Source organism: Anas platyrhynchos, chromosome 2 (assembly GCF_047663525.1).
Source record: "Anas platyrhynchos isolate ZD024472 breed Pekin duck chromosome 2, IASCAAS_PekinDuck_T2T, whole genome shotgun sequence".
Classification (NCBI taxonomy): Eukaryota; Metazoa; Chordata; class Aves; order Anseriformes; family Anatidae; genus Anas; species Anas platyrhynchos.
The window spans coordinates 111157501-111170487 of NC_092588.1; the positions used below are offsets into that span (position 1 = coordinate 111157501).

Sequence of the window (12987 nt, forward strand, 5' to 3'; positions counted from 1 at the left end):
CTCAGCCACAAAAGGATGGCTATCCTGGAGTGTCAGAAAGGTATTTTTGCAGCATTGTACAAAAGTTAGATACCATGAGTGTGTATCATACAATGTATGCAAGTAAGGCTCAGTCTCAGAACACATCAGTTTAGGATATGTTCTCTGTACAATGAATAGAATGAAGCTGTTGCCTGGAGGAAAAGATCGAGAAAGTATATACAATTGGGCAAATGTTTAAGATGCCTTCATATCTATCTTTATGACTTTGGTAAAATTATTCTAGGCTTCTCAGTTCTCTGTTGTTCCATAGACCACACATTTTATGAGTCACAAAAATGTATTTTACTGAATGAAATTGTTATTTTATGGAAGTAGTAATGTGTGATACTTGATAAATCTAGGAATTTGTTTCTACTTCTTTCCTCTTATATTTACAGTGCTTTAGGAACCTGCCTCTCACCAAGTTAATATGTATGAAATCTCAAGGACAATACCAAAATCTTTTAGTTGTTAGTGTCATGCATTTTACAACTGCTAAGACCATCCTATTCAATAAATCTAATTTGTCTAATCTAAACTGTCCAGCCATGTAATTCTGATAAATTGTTACTATTTGGCAAGAGTGTGACCATATATTTTCTTCAGAGTTGTCTTACATGTGCACATAACTGAGTGAATATTAGGGTTATTCATAGTCCATAAAGTTAAACATACAGACCTGGGAGGGCTTATGAAACTTGAATTCTTGCTATTGACATCTCTGCAGAAAATCAAAGTTGAGGACCTTCAAAATTTCTTGACATTAAATCAGCGTATTTTGTCCACCAAATTAAACTGTTTGTGATAGACTGGATGATTTTGCCTGACAAACATTAGCAATTATTCACATATCTTGATCCATCAAACAAACTCTGTTCAAGAGCTAGTTGTTCAGGAACGGTCACATTAGCTGAGGAGTTGCACTGCAATGAGTACACCTGACCTGCTAATCTTTGTCAAATGAAAGTAAAATAAATTAGGTTTAAAAAACTTTAAGTAAAATAAGACTTACTGCTGGAACCACAATATCGCACCTATGCAGTTTCCAGCTTTGAGGTACCTCATATCTAGCCAGTTTGGAGAGTAAGGTGTTTTTTCTATTTTCTGCTTGCCGCAGTCATAATCCAAAATGTAGGTCTCAGCATTAGTCACTGGAAATACATCTATACATATATCATATTGAAAGTTTCTCAAATTGAGTCTTCCATCGGCTGTCAATAAAAAATAATATTTGTGCTTCATCTTAGGTAGAACAGTGTGAACAGGGATTTAATTTTTGTAAGGAAAGCTTTTTTTTTCTTTTTTTGGTACACTCCTTCCCTCTTTCTCCTTCCCACCCCTTAACAACTTCTACACTGCCTGCTTCCTTTGCTTTCTCTCACCTTGTGTACACATATCTATAGGTTTATGGATGGAAGGAGTTTATGCCCTGGCTGAGTTCCTGCATGTCAACAGGCAAGCTAGAATGAACTTTCTCTGCCTAATTCTAACTAACCTGAAAACAGGAGTTCCTAATGGGAGTGCTGACACAACCTTAACTAAAGCAGTGTGAGCACATTGCTATAATTTATAATGTCAGTCTATATACCAAATGGTTTCTCTATATACTGCATGCTCCACTCAAACAGGAAAGAAGGTACTGCAGTGAATTATTGTGTAATTAATCATTTGACCATGAGGGACTCATTTACTAATTAAAAACGTAAAAAGAGTAAATTGAAATAACCAGTGACTACTAAATCACATCTTTTGACATGTCAGCAGCATTGTAATACATCATAATGTATCAGTCAGAGACATACAAATTCTACATATCCTGTTACCTTTTACTTCAGAACTGCCAAAATCATTCATTATACTTTCGGTGTAGTTCCTAGTATTATCCATACACGTACCATAGCATGCTAAATTGAAATACAAGATAACTGCTCAGGTTGATATATGCACATATTAATAGGTAGAAGCATGTGATTCTCTGCTCTGCTAACTTTGCCCACTGTCTCTGAATATATCATAGGGAAATCCTGCTATGACAGGATGTTCTCTGGGAAATAAAATTGTAACTTAGAAGCCTAGATTTCACATCTGTCTAGATATTCCTGACTGTTGTATTTGTGCCAGATGTATCAGATCTATGCTTAGCTACAGCTAGCTAGCTGTTCATGGTTTGGTATACTGGCATGGACTCATTGTTACTGTTAGGTTAAGGTAACCTTAGGGTGTTTGTCAGACTGTGGCTTGAAGGATTTGACATACTGCACAGATACAGTGCTAAGGACCATTATCTGTGGGGTGGAGAAGGAGAGCTGGTAGGACACCTGAACCAGAGACATCTCAACCCATCATAAATTACTCAGCTTTCCTGAGTTAGATTACCAACACCCAAATCTGCACAGACTTCAAGTGTACTGAGTTTTAATTCACAAAGTCATTTGAAAAGCATTCAATTTAAAGATTTAAGAGGTGGTAGTGGGAATTTCTGTGCTTTTTTTTTTTTTTTAATTGGATGTGAGGGGAAAGAAGATAAAAAATTCATGTTGTTATTAATGTTAACTGAAAAAAACAGTTGCATTGTTAACCTTGAACACTGAACTGCATTTACTTTATATAAATATGGAAATCTATGCATCTATGACTCCTAAAAAACTGGGATTGAGAAATACAATTCTGCTTTGAAAGACAGCTTTAAAAATATGCCATTTTTATCTTGGATTTGTTCTTTCAGCCAGAACATATACATCTCATGTTGGTAGAAATAAGGTTTGTTAATATGATTTTATTTAAAATCATAATGGGGAATAGAACTGTATTCTGTCTTTTCCTAAAATAAAAATAAATAAATAAATAAATAAATAAATAAATAAATAAATAAATATTTGCCTAGCTTCAATTAGAACAAATCAATTATTGCATTCACAGGTTAATCATTGAAGAAAATAGATTATTAAGTAATGCAGCTTGCAAGACCTCCATTAATATTGGAACATGGATGAAAAATGTAATATACCAGTTTAACTTTCAGATCCCGAGCTGAGCTTCCAAACTTGTAGCAGGATTTCTTGTTTTAATTTCCACAATTGGAGAGACAGAGCTACTTCTGAAAACTAAAATACAGGTGGAACATGCAATAGAATGTGTTTTGTTTTTTTTTTTCCTTCCTTTTATTTTTTTTCTCTCTCGTTTTTCTTAAAAAAAAAAAAAAAAGACAAGCTGGATATTTATAGGAAAGCCACTCTGCTGTTTAATTCGCAAGGCCTGGTGTTCAGAGTCTGTAACAATGTTTTATGTTAGTAAACATGTTGTTTAATAGTTTTCTGCTCTCTCCACTTGTCTTCAAATATTGTGATTTAGATAGAACTCTAATGCACAAGAGCAACTTGTCCCTTGAGCATTATTCAGAATATAAATTAAGTGATATTATAACAGGGCCCTCACTTAGCTCAGCATAATGAATATGAAACATTATGTACTAGTGACCAAGGTCATGGTATGAGAATGAATTACTCTATTAACTTCTCTTTTAAGTAGCATTAGAGATAATAAATGAAGAGATTTAACACAATGCTGATAATATTATTCATGTAAAAGTAGCACACTTTATCTTGCTAAAACAATTAAGATCTGTTTTGAAGATATTTTACACTTTGGAAATATGATGCTTAGAAGTGTTTATTACATGTTGCAGAATGCATCAGCATTAGCCAGTAATGCAGATAATCTGATAAAAATTGAAAAGCTGATTTGTATACTATGCTAATTCAGGATCATCTCTTTGGCTATATGAACTGTCCAAATGCTCCATAAGATTATGGCAAGCTTTAGTAGTGATATTAGATTAAATTTGGTTCTTTTGCTTATAACTTTTTTGTTTTGTTTTTAAAGAAAATTGCATCCATCATTCTTCTCTATAAACCCTCTTTAGCTGCTTGCTAAGTAGTATAAAATATCGTATTTTAAGCCTGGCGTATTACTTTTTTTATCCAGACATATTTAAGCTTCCTCTCTCAGTCATATAGTATATTATTTCAGGGATAGAAAGTTTTATTGTTATTATTGTGATACCTCTACATCTGAACCATAAAGAGACTTAGTGATTTGCCATGTGTTCCACTGCAAACTCACACGCATTTAGGGTAAATGTAAGAGCTGTTGATAAGAGATTACTCTTCAGTTTGCAAGTGACCATGGTGCATGGGAAATTAAATCTGTATTTTGTTTTCTAGTTGTTGCTGTTGTTAGGTCTGTTATTGGGTTTTTGTTTTTTGTAATTTCTCAAATATTTTTCCTTGCTAGTATTGCTATTTTAAAAACATTCTATGAGAAGAAAATGAAGAAAAAGTCAGAAACTCTGACTTGTTGTTTGAGGTAAAATCTGTACTTTATTCAATTGTTGCAAAAAGCAGGAGGGAATCCTGCTGCAGCATGGCTGTGGATGGATGAAGGTAATATTTCATGGATAGTGTGCCCCTGCTGCTAATCCTAAGTGTTCTCAAGATTTTTACTCAAAAATATGTATTTTTCATGGAAGACTATAATGCAGAGTTAAGTGCACCACAGACTTATTAAGCTGTCTGTGAACAGAATTTAATGGGAAGAACACACATTCTTGGACAGTGCAGCAACCAAGCCTGATCCTGCTTCCAGAGGAATTCAAGGTATTAAATCCTCCTTTTTTTTTTTTTTTTTTTTTTTTTTCCTTTGTAGGAGAAAGGCTGAGGAGATGAAATACTCTGCTCTGTTTGTGCCCTTCAGTACTATCTCCTGTCTCCCCAGTGACAGACTCAGTAAACTTCCTGTAAGCTCTGTAAACTTCCTCTGGTCAGGTGACACACAAATTTATTATTATTTTTTTTTATAACAGAGTAAAGAGGAGAATTCTTGCCCACTGTAATTTCAGTAGCAAAAAACATGTATTCTAAATCTAAATTTAGAAAACTCTTTGATTTATTGTACATGCTTACTAACTAGCATATCTGGAAAAAATGTATTTTTTAACGTATACATTTTCTTTGTAGCTCAAAATACTGGTTAAATGCCCCTATTGTTAATCCTATCTGTCAAATACATAGCTTAGGTCACAATTTTCTTGTGTCATTATACTTCACATCTAATTCAGGTTAAATAGTAGTTTGGGGAATTTTCCCACTCTGAATTTTGCTGAAGTAATGTCAGAAAAGATTTTTCCATGTGCATTGTCATAAATACCTGCCAGACTGTTCAGTCAGATTTTTATTTTTTTTTTAAACGTTGCTTCCACTGGTGAAGAGCCACAATAGCTAAATAAAAAAAAAAAAATAAAAATTAAGAGATGGTTTTGTGCATTAGTTGCATTTCAAATTGCAGAAAAATTCTGTCCTATCAGATTATTGTCAAAAGCAGAGGGCCCTGGGGAAACAAGCCATTGTAATTAAGAGTATAACATATCTCTTCAAAGCACAAATTAAAGCCAGGTAAATGAGTGTCCTTGTGCTATTTATATCAGCTTCTTAATTATGCTTAACATGATCAGTTCAACTGAATCCTGCTTCAATTTTGCAGGTGTAAATAGAACTTAAGTTTCACGGTAAGATCATATTGCACCGTAACTAACAAAATGTTCATGTACATGAATGAAGTGGACTTTATTTAATGAGCCAGGGGACATATGTCCAATAGCTTTGGTGGAAAAGTAATTAAAGTATTAGTTTCTCATGTTTTATGATTAATGTTCTACTTTACGTAAGACTGAAAGTCTAAATAAGATCAAGAAAGGCTTGTTGGCATAAATCTTTCATTGCTATGAAGTATAGTCATTATATCTCAGCTAACTCTAATAGAATCCCTAATATCTACGCGTGCCTGGAGCCAAAGTAGGTCATCTCATGAGCTATTGCATTAAATTTTATTATTTAAATTTTAAGTGATTAGTTCAGCACTTAAAAGCTTTGGGAAGAATTAGGTTACTCTTGTCTCTTTATCCATAAGCAAACTGACATGCAGATGGACACTGAGAAGACTTGCTCTGTGTTTTCTTCCAAGGCTTTCATCAAAGTAAAAGACTGTCTTTTTTTTTTTTTTTTTTTTTTTTTTTTTAACCCAGTTGTTAATTTCAGCATTAGAGTGGAACTGCAACATGTGGAAAATTCACTTGTGATGAGAGCATCCTTTTCTGATTTTGAAGACTTTTGCCAGCAGCCTTAGAATAGACTTTAAGAACACGTGTTAGGTAAAGGCAAAGAAAAAAAGCTGATGCTTTGCCTAGATCTGGACTTAGGTAACAAAAATGAAATGGGAAATGGTCTGATCCCAGCAAAGTCAAAAGGATTCTTCTTACGTTAATCATAAGGGATGGGATTTTTCCCTCACGTACAAAGAACAATTCAGAAATAAATGGGTATGATTTAATTAATTACAAGCTCAGTTACTTTTTGAGTTTGTTTACTCATGCTCATAAAGACACAGAATGTGCTGTAATTGAATTATATGCAGTTATATATAGTTAGAGTACTGTCAGGAAGGCCTATTCTGCTGGTTAGGTTTCCTCAGGGTTCCACTGAGGTTTCTATTCTTTTAATTTGTTAGATTTTCATTCACAGCTTCAGATTAATTTATGCACCATGCTGAATATGAATAAGTTACCTGATAAAGGTGCAAGGGATTTTTAACTTTATGAAGCTGAACTTTATGACCAATACCGAACTGATGGCTGAGTTGAATCCTTATCCAGAATTCTTATTCACTATACTACATTAGCAGTCAGGAACCTGATGTGTGCTGTTGCACTAGTGAGGCAAAGATCAATTTCACTATACAAAGCCTTTTATTTTAGAAATGATTACAATATAGCCTTTGAACAGTGATCCACTAATAGTTTGATTCTGTTTCCTGCAAACATGGTGCTTGGCGAAACAGCGTCTTCTGTGTTGTAGAAATAAATTGTAGAAGCAGGTGGAAAATTAGAGGAAGTGAAGTAGAATTGTAGAAGTAGGTGGAAAAGAAGTAGGTGGAGTTCTGAAAACAAACAGAACTGAAACACATTCAAAGCATTTTATCAAAAAATAAGCACAAAATGCAATGCTCCATATGAACGGAATGGGTGTGGTGTCATTCTGTGGGTTGTCTTAACAGCAGTACTTGGGTCTGCACTTACAGTGCATCTTTTTATACACAACAGAATCACACCAGGCCTTTTAATATAATAAAAGGGCAAGTGCCCTTTTTGTTTCAGTCTCTGCTGTGGCAGTGGCTAAACCCACAGAAACAGTCTGATTTGGACAGAGAAGTTCAGAAGAAAAGGTTGTATAAAGGGATTGACCAAGGTCATCTCAGAATTAGCAGGACTTTATACTTACCTGCACATTTTCATGCCGCCATAATGATGCCTAATTTTAATAGAGGAAATATTCAATATTTAAAAAGATCTGCATAGGAAACAGGAGAATGTTGCTTTTATTTATTGTTTTACTTTGCCATATAATACATAGAGAGTATACAGAGTGCCTAAAAGATTTCTTTTCTATGACATTGTTATACTTAGGGATGCCATCATTATCTTAAATTCTTACTGTACTCACTTCTTCTGTGGTAATTCTTTCAATTTCTGATATCTGAACAATAAACAATATCTATTTTTTTCAGTTACATATATTAAATCCTGTTGACCCTTCTTCATGTGCAAAACCAGTATTATTTATTTTAAAAAAATAGTAAAATCCTATTAATTTATGCATTGTGAGGGAATAAACAGGGAATGGACTACTTGTATCTTTACTTTGAAATGTATATCTTTCTGAAACTTGTTTCTTATTTTGTATAAAAGAAAATGTTATCTCAACTGTCGTTACTTGATAAATGTGTGTAAAGCAATGGTTTAAAAACACTTTTGCTAATCATGAAGGAATGTGAAAGTATTTTCCTTTTATTTCCTAGTCAGAAACATTTTGGTGGATAACTAGAACCAGATAATGCTCGTAACTTCTAGCTAGACTTGATCTATAGCTCTCATTGAGTCAAGTCTGAAGAAAAATAGTTCAATACTTTAAAAGTAATTAAGACCTTTATCTGAAAAACAGTTATATATGTGCTTAATTTAATGCATGTAAATAATCCAATTGACTTAAATGGGAATATTCATATGCATTGTTAGGCACAATTTGCAGGATCAGGAAGTAAAATTGTCCATTTTGTGCAAAGTGTTGTATAAATTTTCTGTGTTTTTCCCATGTGTTTTGGCATGTTTTAGCATAAGTTTTCCGTATACTTAGAGTATCTAAATTCAGGGATCCAGTTTGGCATCTGCCACTTAGATGATTACACTGAAGTCCAAAAGTATGAAATGAGTGTCTCAACATTAAGATGTTCTCATTTCCAGGACAATCTAAATCCTTGCTTTGGGAAACATAAGCCTAGGACCATGGTGAACCAGCAACACCTTCTGAGACCAGCTTTTGGAGACTCTTACAGGTATATAAGTTTTTCTATTGACTGCATTCCTTTAATTTCTGTATAGGTTTCCTGATTCAATAGCCTATCAACTCTGTAACTTTCCTTCCTTATTACGTACATAGAATGTGATCAGATACTTAAGTTTGTAATCATTGCTTTTTATACATAAATCACATAAATACGGTGTATTTCAAATTCTAAACTGTAGTGTGTTTTTTTTTTTTGTTTCTGAAAACAGTGTAAAATATAATAGGTTGCCTGTATGATTTTCATAAAAGAGGAAAAATAAAAAAAAAAGAAACAAACACAAATACAAGCCTTCTAGACCATTCAGCAATAGTAAACATTCTTTACACCTTTTCTAAATTTGCTATAAACTTGCAAGTTTATTAAATTGTATTGTTTTTCTCAAGCATAATTGACATGGTGACAATTAGCTATATGGTATGTTGCCCTTTGCTTTGGGTATGTAACACTAAATTTAGGAGCTGAGAAAATAAAAGGAATGAAATGGTGTCAAATTCAAAAAATCAAAGCCAACAAAAATTAAATGACTTTAGGTTCAGCTTTCCGATCTGTATCTTTCCCTATGTGTTAGCTTTGGCATCTGTATTTAGTAGTAGTTAGTATACTTGATTTCTGACCAGTATGTTGTAAAGGAGTCTTCATACTGAGCAGTAAATAAATAATGAACTTCTGTAAGGTTTAAAAAGCTAGTCATAGAAATGCTCGAACAATCAGGTAAACAGACTTTGCAAAGTTGAATTTGAATGAAAATGTCTTTTGTTTTTGTATAGTTTAGGTACTTTCATTTGGTTGACCAGTGCAAAATGGCAGCAGAATATTGTCCCTTTCTTACATCTACATCAGATTTTTCTGAAAAATTGTCACTCTTCATGAGAATTATCAGAAAGTAATTGAGTGTTGGGGAAAAAATGTTTAAAAAAGAAAGTAGAGAATATCCTCATTAGAGGCTGCATCAAAATTTGTGCATTAGAAGTATTTATGTGAAAACCTATGATGTCCTCACTCTGACTAAGATTTACAGTTGTCTTGTAAAGAAGCAGTTATACAACATGAACTACAGGTGACCAAAATAAGAAAACAGTGAAATAGAAAGAGGAATATCTTTAAATACTTCATATGTATATATATATATATATATATATATATATATGAATAAGTTGTAATTAGGTAATCAAAAATATAACATAAAATGCATGATCTCAGGAGAATCCACAATGCCCTGATGTTTATTATCACTGATGTTGTGGTTTATTCCTGGCAGGCAGCTAAGCATCACACAGCCACATGTTCACTCTCTCCAGGTTGGATAGGGGAGAAAATTGTAAAAGTGCAACAACTCATGGGTTGAGATAAGGACAGTTTACCAAGTAAAGCAAAAGCTGCATACACAAGCAAAGCAAACCAAGGAATTCATTCACTACTTTCCATTGGTAGACAAATGTTCATCCACTTCCATAGAAGTACGGGCCATCACGTGTAATGGTTCATGGGAAGAAAAATGCCATCTGAATGTCCCACTCTTCCTCCTTCTTTACCCTGGCTTTTATTGCTGAGCATGATGTCATATGATATGGAATATCCCTTTGGCCAGTTTGGGTCAGCTGTCCTAGCTGAGTCCTCTCCCAACATATTGTGAGCCACCAGTCTCTTTGCTGGAAGGGCAGTACAAGAAGCAGAAAGTTGTTAGCTCTGTTAACTAAAACCACCATTGTGTTATCATTGTTATTTTCCCCCAAAATCCCAAGCACAGCACTGTGTGACTCTAAAAAGGAAATTGACTTGATCCCAACCAAAACCATGACAACTGATTTGAGTGTTGGTATGTGTCAAGGAGAGAAAAGGTCATGTGGCAAATGCTGTGAGGCAACATGCATAGTTACAGATGTAGAAAGCATGCTCAGCTATTACATTCTTGATATTTCCACTAAGAATAGCAAGCACATTGATGCGTATTTTGTCACAGCCTGAGTCATAATATTCCAGGCATTCTGCTTATCTCCATAACACTTTTTTTTTTTTTTTTTTTTTTTTTTACAGTAAACAAAGCCAAAAATCTTTTCTTTAGGTGTACATTATTGTCCTGTTTTCAGCTAGGATAGAGTTATTTTTCCTCCTATTAGCTGGTATGGTGCTGTGTTTTGGATTTAGGATGAGAATAATGTTGGTAACACACTGATGTTTTAATTGTCGCAGAGCAGTGCTTACACTAAGCCAAAGGCTAAGCCAACTTCTTATGCCACCCTGCCTGCAAGGAGATGCAAGAGGACAGAACCAGGGCAGCTGACTCGAACTGGCCAAAGAGGTATTCCATACCCTATGGTGTCATGCTGAGCAATTATTAAGGGGTGGCTGGCTGGTGTGTGGGGGGTTCAGTGCTTGAGACTGGGCTGGGCATCGGTCAGCAAGTGGTGAGCAGTTGCACTGTGCATCATTTGCTTTGTACACATTATTATTATTACTGTTATTATTACTTATTTTCTGTCCTATTAAACTCTATTTCAACCCACAAGCTTACTTTTTTTTTTTTTTTTTTTTCCCAGTTCTCTCCCCCATCCCACTGAGGGGGTTGGTGAGCAAATGGCTGTATGATGCTTAGCTGCTGTCTGGGTTAAACTACAATTATGAAGAATATTTGGTCATTGTATTTTCTCCAGAATATCAAAAGGATTAAAAAAAAATAAAAAGAACTTAATTCATATTCCCAAATGGAATTTTGTAGGTTTAGTCCTTTAAGTGTTGGCCTATGCTTATTTATAGTATACGCAGTTATTTATATATAGATCATAGTTTTAGCCTCTATTTTAGTTTACATGATTAAGCTATGCTCCTTTCAGTAGATTTACTGGGAAAACTGATGTATGCTCCTTCTTTAGAAAGCTAACAAAGCTGAAGAGGTTAGGATATACCTTTTATTCTTCAAAAGTAACCATGTGAAAATTAATTGACTGGATATGTAGTTAATACTAATATTTTGCCTCTTTCCACAGAAATTTTGATGCTGAGGTTTGCAGGGTGAAGATTTTTTAAAGCATTGTCTGTATGTCCTGAGTCATGGCACCGGCTGTCTGCAAAGCATGGAAAAATCTTGGTAAGGCAAGCACAGAGGGCAAAGCACATTTGCTTCTGCCTCAACTACTGCAGAATACAGACACATCTGTGATGCTGAGTCCATGGGCTCTGTGTGTTATAACTGAATATATTTAAATGTAGCCTTTGGCCTTGGGAATGGATTCTTTGAGCCCTGTGTTTCAGTCCTCCTTGGTCATATACAGTGCTAAGCATAATTTCATCCATAGTATTTCATCTGGAAACAAATGAAGCATTTTAACTTTAAATGAATTGTAATAATATTCTGAAAAAAAATCCTTAAAAGTATTTAAACATTTTCATTAGGTTGACATTTTTCTGAAATAATAATATTTTTCCATTGGAAAATATGAACTCAGTTGTCAATCAGGAATTGCTGTACCATTTGCTTTGGTTATGTTGAAATGTTTTACTTTCATTTCTATGTTGAATTTAAATTAAAAAAAAAAAATCTCCATTACACCTTTGACTTCATTAGCTTGAACGATCCCTGAGTTTCGAGTTCTTATCATTTTAAGTACAAGCAACATTTTGAATATATTTTTTTAATTCTTCCAAAAGACAACAGTTATACATTTAAGTAGATCTCAGTGTTATATTAATTTATTTTGACAATGACACTAAAGAACGCATCTGAAATATTAAGATAATTTGGTTTCCTTTTTTCCAGGTGAAGGTCTAAGGGTGAGTCAAGTTATGTGTGGAGATAGAAAACTCTGTTAAAAAATAGAATACTGATTCTGAAGGGATTTTAGTGTTTCCAACAATTTTCCAAAACCTGCAGCCTTGTATTTAAATTGGAAAAAATAAAATCTTCAGCTAATAACACTGTTCAAGGTAGACCAACAGAGAATTTAGATTGTTCACAGCTTGTCAACAACAGATTTTTTTTTTAAATATTTTTTTATATTTTTGGTTTTGGTTAAATTACAAGATGAAACAACTGGCCTCTCCCGACTCTTAATTATTCTTTTCCCCATTCCTTTATAGAACATATAGAGATTCTCTTTTCAATTAATAGAAAAATAAGCTTCTATTGTTATCCATCATTAGTTTGCAATTAGAAATTGCAATAGAAGGGCTTTATTTTTGCTTGCTTTATTTCTAAATTAGGAGAAGAAGAAGAATAAAGACATAACATGAAAATGTTTTTATAGGTTATGCTTTTTTTCAATATATACTTTTCCACACTTTTCGAATGTTTAAGTTTATTTTTATTTTCAGATGGAACTGATGCAATATTTTCATCACCAACCTTGTAAAAAATAAGGTAGTATGTTCTGAAAAGCAGGGAACGTAAAACACTTTTGCCTGAAGTAGGAGAAAAAACAGTTAATTTCAATCCCGATGACAGTTTCTCGGTGAACAATAGTCTCCCAGAATTGACATGGAGAAGTAATGAATGAATGAAAGGAGAACTGAGTCACA

General features: G+C 33.8%; 1 long non-coding RNA gene across 1 annotated transcript in view; it reads left to right on the forward strand.

Annotated features, from left to right (window-relative positions):
• LOC140001748 (uncharacterized) overlaps positions 1–11862 on the forward strand; it is a 96169-nt gene extending 84307 nt beyond the window's left edge. Inside the window, exon 5 of the long non-coding RNA XR_011807273.1 lies at positions 11460–11862. This is a non-coding gene — a long non-coding RNA (uncharacterized lncRNA). The remainder of the gene's footprint in view (positions 1–11459) is intronic.
• The last annotated feature ends 1125 nt before the right edge of the window (positions 11863–12987 follow it).